This window comes from Cupressus sempervirens, chromosome 6, assembly GCF_028749045.1.
Source record: "Cupressus sempervirens isolate cs-2001-9-10 chromosome 6, ASM2874904v1, whole genome shotgun sequence".
Taxonomy (NCBI): Eukaryota; Viridiplantae; Streptophyta; class Pinopsida; order Cupressales; family Cupressaceae; genus Cupressus; species Cupressus sempervirens.
In genome coordinates this window covers 504,769,957-504,780,617 of record NC_143123.1, presented here as the reverse complement: position 1 = coordinate 504,780,617, position 10,661 = coordinate 504,769,957, and the positions used below count along the sequence as shown (strand labels likewise).

The 10,661-nt window shown below is 35.3% G+C and overlaps 1 long non-coding RNA gene across 1 annotated transcript; it reads left to right on the top strand.

The window, feature by feature from the left end:
* The first annotated feature begins 2,637 nt into the window (after positions 1–2,637).
* LOC149553234 (uncharacterized) lies at positions 2,638–9,377 on the top strand. The gene is made up of 2 exons (XR_016353405.1): positions 2,638–2,845; positions 8,912–9,377. It is a non-coding gene; the product is annotated as an uncharacterized LOC149553234 (long non-coding RNA).
* Positions 9,378–10,661: the final 1,284 nt, after the last annotated feature.

Genomic DNA, 10,661 nt, shown 5'->3' with positions numbered 1-10,661 from the left:
ATAAAATTCCACAATCAGTTATGGCCAACGAACGAGTATCACCTTGATTCCCCTACACTTCAGGCTTGGCTACACCTAGACGGGTAGACCTTCTCCTTGAACCTAATTAATTGGTTTAGAGCTATTCTAAAGCAAATTTAAGCTTTGGAGTTCTCCGACTAGCAAGGTCCTTGAACTCAATAAAAATGAAATTGAATGCTAAATGTTTAAAATGGTTGGATGTTTTGTATAATGTTTGTCAATGGTGGATTTGATACTTATAAGAAAGAATATATAGATTTTCAGACTTCAATAATAAAAAGACTAGTGCCTTTGCTCTTCCCAGCAATAGAGTCAACTTCAATGAATTTTCACATACAACTTTATAAAGTTCTTATGCACTTGAATTGTCCACAATTTAATAATCAAGATGCTACAAACCAAATATTATGCAATCTTAAATTAGTCCAAATTCAATTTTAACTCCTCTGGTAGGGAGACAAATTAAACACAAATACAAAAATAATTATATATTTCATTATATCTATGATGATCGAATTTAAAATATTAAATGACCATGTCCACTTATCCAATATTTAAATTGCTTACATAATTTTTTTAAATGATTATAAAGGACAAATCGACTAGAGTTTAAATCCCCGTGCCATTTAGAAATAAACAAAGGACTTTATATTTTATTATTAAAATAAAATAATTGAATTTATACTACAAAGTCATTTTAAGCCCTTATTCCTCCATACAAGTTCTTCCTGTGAATGATTGTTCTATGTCAAATATCTTGTCTTGATCTTATTTATATCTCAAAAACAAGAGAATGCTACCTGTCAAATTTTAAAAGACGTGCCTCAAAAATAAATTGCCTCTCTTCATAAAATGACTGCTCTAATCATAATTGCCTATTTTTAACAAAATCTTTTAATGACTTGATTTTTTCTAAATATGTCTTCCTTTCATGATAGATAGATAAAAAATTAATGCCCACGAGGCTAAAAATAGCCTATGGGACAGCAAGACAACTCAAGTGGACTTAAGTAACATTGTTTGCTTCTTGTGTAGAATGATGATGAGTCCACCCAATTGCTCAATGTACTCTTCGTTAAATAGGTTATGCCAAGAACTGTCACATATAGTATCCGCAAATTTATCTCTGCTATCCTTGTAGGCTGCACATTCTAAAATAAAGTGCTATTCAGTTTCCACTTTCCCAAAATTGCAAAATCTGCAAATTCTCTTCCCAAGCCCCCTTTGGCCTCTTCCAACGCCTGGTCTCACAATGAAGTTGGTGAGAGTTGGTTCTCAACTGAGCAATACGAATTTTAGCTCTCCAAGAAATGTTGGCTCCTATGTACGCTTTTTGAAGTCGATCACAAGTGGGGTTGAACTTATTTATATAATATAGTTTCTTCCTCCCGATCTCACTTCCCCAATTTCTCTTGTAGAATTTCTCCATAACAAAAATCTTTATTTCTTTATTATTTGTGGAGCACATATTGAATTGAATATTCCATTTACTCATCCATTTGATGTTTTGTTGCATCCATGTCCTTTTTCGCTTACATAGTGTGTCACTAAAGACAACTTTAGGCCATCTATCCTCTTCCATTTTTTCGATTCTTTTTAAATAGTTTAGAAGGCAAACCATAACAAGCGCCTCAATAGGAGCAGCCCCCATTTCACTTAGCATGATATCATATGGAACAATGCTTTTGATTTTAAACTTGCTTGTGATTAAGCGCTTTTGGATTCTTTCGATTTGTTTCCATTGTGCTATAGTAGTGTTATTGGCCCATAATTCACACCCGTAAAGAACAACTGGCAGCACAAGAAGATCGAACAAGGTTTGAATAGTTTTCCAATCCCACAACTCCGCTTCACGGCACCTATTCTAAAGAGCATAAAAAGCCTTCCACCCACCTAATGTCCTTTTATACCTATAACTAGACCAGCTTAGTTTTTTGTTGAAATCGATGCCAAGGTATTTATACTCCGCAACTTCTTCAAGAACACTTCCATTGTAATAGAATTCACGTTGATGTTGTTTTTTATTATTAGAGAAAATCATAACCTTAGTATTGTTGATATTGACCTTCATCCCCACCATTCCACAAAAGCGCTCAAGAGAAGATAGATGATCTTGCAAACCACAAGCAGATTTGGCAATTAAAATGAGATCGTCCGCATATAGGAGCAGCTTTATAACAAATTCACCTAGCTGAATGCCTTCACCCTTTTGCATGTTTAACCACTCTTCCAGTTTGTCAATATATAAACCAAACAAAGTAGGAGATAAAGGGCAGCCCTGTTTGACCCCGCTATCGCTCCTAAAACATTCTAAAATGCCATCTAAAGTTCTGATTTTGACTTTCACCTCTTCGTACATCCTATGAACAACAACTCTAAGATGCATAAAAATCTCCAGTTCTTCCATCTTGAACCAAAGCTTGTCTCTCGAGACGGTGTCAAAAGTTTTTTAAAAGTCAACAAAGCAACAAAAAACCTCTTCCTTTTTCTATATATATTTTTTATTTAGGCTATTTCTTACTAACTCGGCAAGATCCTGTTAAAGCTGCTCCCGATGTTTGGTATTTATTAATTTATCGATTCTTATTATAATGCATCGCATCCTTCTTTGCCATTGTTTGAAGACGCCAATCTTCTTCTAGAGTTATCGGGCTCTATCAATATGGCTTGCTCCTTGAACGTTATCGTGGGATCCAACAACACTAGCGGAAAACGTTTCTTACACTAGTTTTTCACCCGCATGCACACTAAGATGGCGTCGAAGTGTCTATGCTGTCTGATTCCTTTGTTTGCGGATACTTGGTCTAGACGCCCAATTTGGCTGGTAATGCCTCCTCCGCAACACAACTTATTTATTTGCTCAAATTGTTAAGACATTTCTGATGGATTGCCTATTGATTGACTGTCGAATGATCCGGATTGGGTGCTCTAAGTATCATTTGTTGTACGTGTCTGTAAGTTGAAGTTCATATTATCAACTGTTGTGATTCTACCAATTGCAATCCATTTCCACCCTTCATATTTAGAATCACCTCATGTGAGAAGCTCTCAACGACATATTCGGCAATAATTTCTAATACTAAGCCATGGCAAAATACATCTGAAGTGATACAGATGCAACCGCAGTAACTATGTATATTCCCTTTGAGTATTAACGCTTTGCATCGTGCATCCCATACAACATCATTTCATCAACTGTTTTGCCTTCCAAATGGGATGATAAGTCAAATGGGGTATGATGAAATAGTATTTGCATAAGTCGACGTCTTTGAATCCTGATGCCAGATTAGAAACTCTAGCTTCAAACTCCGTATCATTGCCGCAGATGTATCCATCATAGTGTTAGTTATTGCTCAGTCTGAATCTTCGTTGTAATACTAAAATGGGCTACACCGCTGATATATTTTCCAACAAAGCTCTTGTCAAGTCTAACACCAAATATATAAAAGGATAGCACATGAAATGACTCCATTAATTTTATGATATTTACTGGTCTAGCCTTATGGAATTGACTTCCGATATTTGCCAAAATTCACTCCTTGCATGAAAATCTGATACTCTCATATTTCTAAATCTCTGCAATCTTCATTATTAGTTTTACATGAAGAATTTGGATCCACCGTCTCTCTTTCTATTGGTGCTGCTGTAATATGTTTCGCATTCTCTTGGATTCATGTTACATTCAGAGTAATATATATGTTATCCTTTTGGCGCTGGAGTAAGTCTTAGATCACTAGCAATTAGTGTCTGACTTCCCCAATTTATCTTCCATAGCTTAGGAAGCATATACTTCATTTAATATAATTTTGTTGCTGCAACAAACAGTCTTTACTTCAGGTTTTCATTCATTGCAGAGATATATGTCTGTCACAGTCCTTGTATTAGTTTGTTTCATTATCAGACTTCAAACTTATTAATATTGCCAATGTAATTTTGTCCAAATATGTGTTGCTGCATATAAATGTTGATGTTCAATATCACCTCTGCCACTTCTATGATTGTTATTTATTTCTGTTAGACATAATCTTTTACTACCTTCATTATTTCCTTGACCGAGTGAGCCACATCTCCCATACCATGACTTTTATATATTCTGCCTTCAATATTTATGTGACTCCTACATGTAGTATATTTACCCATTGGCTGAATGTATCCATGTATCACTATTTCTATGTGTACATCATGTATGCTACAGATTCATTAATGACAACATTTCCATCATTAATCTCCAACATTATCTCTCAAATGGAGGCCCTAATCATGTTGATTCTAACAAATTGGCAACAAATCCCTTAACCGGATCACTCCTAACAAGATGAGCAAGATCTTAACAGATCTAAAGAACAACTCCTCTAACCAGGTGACTCTCAGAAGAAGTTTGAAATCCCTTAACTGAGTAAATCTTAACAAATCTTTGTAATAGCTCTTGGCTGGGCTATAAATACTCTTAATCGGGCAATGCCCTTAACCAGGTGAATGTAGTGCTCCTAACAGGGAAAACTTATTACTGTAGTAGTGAGATTTGTGGGTGCTTATTCCCACCATGATTTTCCCCTCTACCCAACGGTTTCCCCGTGATAAATATTGGTGTTTATTTTCTCTCGTGTGGATGTTTTATTTAGTTCTATGCTTTAGTTTTTGTTGGATGTTTGTAGAAGTTTGTACACCACCCCCCCCCAAAGTTCCTTAAGGCATTAACACACTCTTAATGATATTGCAATTCTGATGAAATATGGCATCATCAATAGTAGTTTAGAAATTTACAGTGAACATCGGTACTAGGGTACGTCAGGATGCTGGGATGAGTTTCTGGGATGGGGGGCAATGGGACTCAAATTGGAGATGGCAGGGGGACAGCTAGGGGATAGTGGGGCAGGGATGGGTGTTGTATACAATACATACAGAACTTGAAATGCTAGTTATGAAATGATATTTTAGTATGACATACCAAATTGAAATACTTGAACATAACAAAAGTGCAACATGAACCTAAACCAGTGAACATTCAACATAGTGACATTCAAAACTCAAAATTCAAATAGAAATTCAAGTACACATCCCAATGGTGGAATGTGGCAGAGGTGGGGGTGCTCGGATACTTCAAGAACCTAGTGCGAGGATGTTTCAAGGACGGGTACTTAGAGATTTGGAGGGGGTGTGAGTCCCCGGGTTAAAATGGAAATTTATAAAAAGAAGAATTTTGTGTGATGGTATCCACAAATCAATATTGAGAACCCATATAATCCTATTGACAATACATTTAAGGTTGCAAATGATTGAGTGCGTATAGAGTTTTGTTTGATGAGTTTGTACAAAGTGTTTTTCGAAGCCATGGCAGTTAGATGTTTCAATGCCATTATCACTACATGATTACATTGCCAATATGCAGTTACACATTATACTAAGCAAGCAGACAAAAGTAAACACTAACAAAAAAGCAATGATACCATACATTATGCGTTAGTCATGCACAAAAGACAAACTAAAATATATCTGCAGAAATTACTCAATACATCTGCAATTTAATATGTGAAACCACCAAATGAAATGAACTGAAAGTCACATGCATGAGACCCTTTCTACAACTGTTGGAAACATTGAAAGCCCACAACAGAGCTTCTTTCCCGAGCTGGTGCCCTCTTCTCAACTTTGATTGTCTATGTAACCAAATACCTGTTCTTTTCTCCCTCACCAAATACCTGCGAAACAACAAATGCATTTTGCGAAAAGACAAAACAAATGCTGATGGAGGACGCCAAACATATAAGTACAAATTACATGAGTTGAACCACTTAGTTCCACTATAGTTCAGCCTGACCACTCTTACACTCTTGATAGATCCATCGGCATGCATGTATATCTGTTAGGAATGTCAGGCAACTCTTTTTGTGTGCACAAATCTGTCAACCTCCTATTTCTGCCATTGTAGGGTTATGCCTCTCGACATAATAACATTAAATATATAAATAAATCATATAAGACTTGATAGTGAAAACAACTTTTTAATTTCACAATTGGTTACAGTAAGCCTATAACAGAAACAAAAATATTTCTTATCGAACATGATATAACAGGGTTGAGAATAATGCTCCTATAACTGCACCTATTGGAGAATATGCACAAAACAGACTACATGACTGACCACTTCTTACAGGTGTAATGGCAGACCTGGTAACATTTTCTAAACTAATGCCAAGGCTCTCTTGTTAAAACAAAACAGTTTTTACTTATCGAGTGGTATTGTGCCAAGAAACTAATCACGATTACATGAGACATGTTCTGAGAATTAAGGCATTTCCAAAACGAGAGGAACTGCCATATTTCCTAAAAGATGGATTAAAACTTAAATGCTATGCCAAGTAAGGTTCTGTGCTCAGAGAATATTATAAAAAGATAACTGGAAACTACTTTTTGCAAAAAACTGCATGAAAACCAAGAAGCCTAACAATAACAAATGTAATTTATAGACTCACTAGTATCCCATTTACACAGAATTGACCCAGTGTAGTAGAAGAATATATGGAATTCAATTACCAGTGCTCAAAACAGAAAAAGCTAGGGAAAAAATCGAACAAAATAACAATGTACTACTTGGACAAACAAACAAAGACATAATTTTGTCATTTCATGTCAAATATAGTACATCTAGATCAAAATAACCATTATACATGATTGACATGCTAACTATAAAAAAAAGTGTGGAACTTCTAAAAATATATTTTACTTTTACCTTAGAGGGCTTATGTAAAATCTTAAAAGAATATAGTTGTCCTTAATATAGAATGTCATTTTCTCATGATGCCTAGCCTGCTATTTTAGGGGTAGCCTAGTGCTCTTTATCTAAAACCAGTATAAATTTAAGCAAAACCCCTCATTCTGGCTTTAATTTTAACTTTGTCACAGAAAACTTCAAATTCCCTGGCCCTAACCCTACACCAATAATGTTCAGTTTACCTCGGCTCTGTATCTTTTTGTTTGTTACTGTAAAATATGCCATGTGTGTATAAAACACTTAGTAAAGAGAAAAACATGGGAAACGATAAAGCAAATGTAATGTGTTGTGATCGCTCAGTATTAATTGTAGGTTGTTTCAAATGTGATGTTAAAATGCTCTAGAGCATCTCCTTTACCACCAAGCAGACTATATAATCTTTACATTGATGGTACATCTTACCCGAACACAAGATTTGGCATCAAGGAATACTCTCATCCCTCTTACCACAATCTCCCAATACAACAAAGCTGGAAGTTTCCAGACAATCAGAACAGTATGTTTGTTAAAATAAAATATACAAACCTTTAGTCAGACTATCTGTGTAGCAGGTTGCAAGCAAGCTCAATCATAAGTTGTTACTTAAGTCTTATACAATTTCTTTGAGGGATATATTTGAAAATATTAAAAAAATGGACCTGTCGATAAAGTCTTGAACATTTTTAAGAAAAATGATGTTTTTAGTGGTTAAGAATGAAGATAGTCTCTTCAACATTTGTCAGCATCCTCCCAGCTTATGTCATTTACATGGATTTTGGGTTTGGAGATTTATAAGCAGATTATTGTCTGGCACAGTTGACTTCCCATATATTTATTTATTAGTGCATAAATGATGTTAAGGAAGAGGCATTAAGTCTTTTCAGGAAGATCTTCCTAGGAATTGAAGTGATCTCACAGTTAGAAAACTCTTTGGACTCGCGTCAGACTCGGAAGGACTCACAAGTCCATAAGTGAGCTGAGTCAACTTGCCATAGACTTGAGAGCCAAGTCCAAGCGAGTCTGAACCATTGTTGGACTCGGACTCGCCTCTAACTCAGAAAGTCAAAATCCGACTCGAACTCGGGCTCGGTGACCAGACTTAGCCAAGAGTCAAAAAATCGAAAAACCCATGAAATTCAAAATTTTTTAAGGATTTAACGATTTTTTCATGCATCATTTAGTCAATTAACATCAAATACACAATAATTGAGATAAATGGAAGCTACTTAACACTCATACACAATTTTGCATAGATCACATAAGTATAACAGCGAATTTTTGAAGGAAAAAACTGAATAACATAATATAAAGTTGAAGATTTAAGATTTAAGATTCAATCCTTAATAAATTCCTGACATACCACAACATCATTTTCAGAATTAATATATACTGAAAAAAAAAAAAAAAAAAAACACTTTCCAGAAATCCGGATCTTTTTAAATTTTAAAAAAAAAATCAGTAGAGTCCTGGGCTTGGGACTTGGCAGAGTCCATGTGGACTCGGCCAAGTTAAAGTCCAGAGGCCATTTGCCTCGGAAAGGCCGCCTCTGCCTTGGACTCACAGAGTCCTGCTCGGACTTGCAGAGCCCCGGAACACTGGTCTAAACCATGGACACCTGAGTTTTTGACATGGACTTTGCCCAAGTCTTATATTGGGGCTCCCAAGTCTTTGCAAATGATTTTAGGCACCGTCTTCAAATGCAGACAGCCTTAACACATGTTTTTCATTTTTCCTTTTGTTATCTATTATTGCTCAAAACAGGTCTGCAACGCTTGACAAAAGTGGGCAAACAATAACAAAGCAGCGAAAGACAACAACTTTGACCTTGAAGAGAAGAATCAACTCATCATGTAGATACCTCAGCACCTGCTAGTTCAAGGCCTGAACAACTGAGTTATATTATGAGAGGAAAGAGAAAGTTGTAGTTATAGTTTTCTATTTTTCACATTTAGACATATCATTATATTCAGTTTTGTAAACATTTATAAACTTATGTCGTTGTTGTACATTTTAAAGTTTGAAACTGAGTATGAATGATGAAATTTCAAACATTGAGTAGTTGGAGATGTATAACATTCTAAATGAACTAATTTCTTTTGGTTTGTTTTTTTGTAAAACTATGTTTCTTTCTTTTGTCAGGTCCAACTCCAACTCCAATTTTTCAGTCGCCAAGTCCGATGTGAGTCCGACTTTTCCAACTAAGAATCTATGATTGTTGGGGGATGTGCACAAGTAAAGAAATACATGAATTTAAAAAGGCATTAGATTTTTGAAGCAATTGCATTTGGCAGATGTAAAGCCAACAAAGCAAACTTTGGCAGCTTTCAGCCAGACAAAGAGGTGCTCTGGGATGTTTTATGATGCCCCTGAATTTATTAAACCAATAATAGTCAAGTGTTCAGACATGACTACCCAGATCAACTAATTGCAACTATGGAAGTGTACAGAAAACTCCCCAATTGATTCACAAATGAATTTACTATGACATATAAACTACCGGAATGTAATGTCTACAGAAGCTTATCAAAATGCCGGTACTATGCACAAACTAGGTTAACTCATTGAGCCTTCCAGCTTCAATTTCAAAATTTAAATGGTGCTTGAAGATATGTTTAAAAAAAATTAAAATTGGTGGATAATCATGTTAGATATATATGCAACATATAATAGGACACTTGAGTACAAGAACTGGTGGCAACCTCTCGGTAATATAGTTCTATGGACCACAATGGTTACTGAATATATACACAAATGCACTTCTTGTCAGCAATATGGACCTTAATCAGTGTTAAATAAGCACAATATAAAAATAGTTATTATTAAGAACATATAAGTAGAAGTCCCTCCAGATGGAGTGCTCACTCTTTCAACTGTTTTGAGCCACATTCTTATTCGTTTGATTTTATTTTTAAGGATGGGAAACTGAAGCAATCATGACCAAGGGGTTTTGCCAAACACCCTAGTCACACAGCCAACACAAGACAGTGCGAGCGCAAATCCATAAAAGAAAGAACAATCTAAATTTTATTCCCAATAACTACAATTGCAAATCCATAAAAGAAAGAACAAAAATCTGAATATTATTCTGAATATCCACAATTGCAACAAATTCACAGTATTTTATTCATGTGTGCAGCAGGGGACAAATATTTTTTTAATAATGTTCTTCAAGTCTCCTTCTGAGACAATTCGTAATGTCCCTTTTTGCTATAGATGAGACACTACTGAACTTATATAATTCCTACTTGAATAATTGCTTTATTGATCCAAACTTCAATTTATAAAGAGTAAATAAGGCAATTCGTTAAGTATACAAATGCATGAATAATTATGATCTCAATGAAATGTAAATTAATGATATTTCCAAATGCAAATGTTGAATCTATGTAAAGTATACTTTCAAGAATGCAGTATACAAATGTGAAGGGGCTGTGTCTAATATAACAATGTAGAATATCCTCGATAACCCGAATGGCTGTCTCTGACCTTTTTTATATGACCCACACTGCATATACAGGTCAATATGATGTTCACTGGCAGAGATATAGGCCGCTTCTGATATTGTTGATTTGTCTATCCACTGATTCTATGATTGGTGAAGCCATCTCTGCTATAGCAATAGTTGATTGTGCTTCTACGATGAATGCCATCTCTGATATATAATTGAATAACTTGCACCAGCAGTTTCTGAAGTAAACTTCTATGCTCTTAACCAAGCACTTTGCACAAGGGAATATATATGTTATCAAACATTAATTCTCGTCTGCTTCCTAGCATGAAATGATCATCATAACATGTGTGCGTTTTAGGAGATGTCCTTGAAAGGACGCCTCCCTTCATACTTGAAGAGTTGTCTTATTTGAGACTTGTCTAATGTCTTTGGGACTTA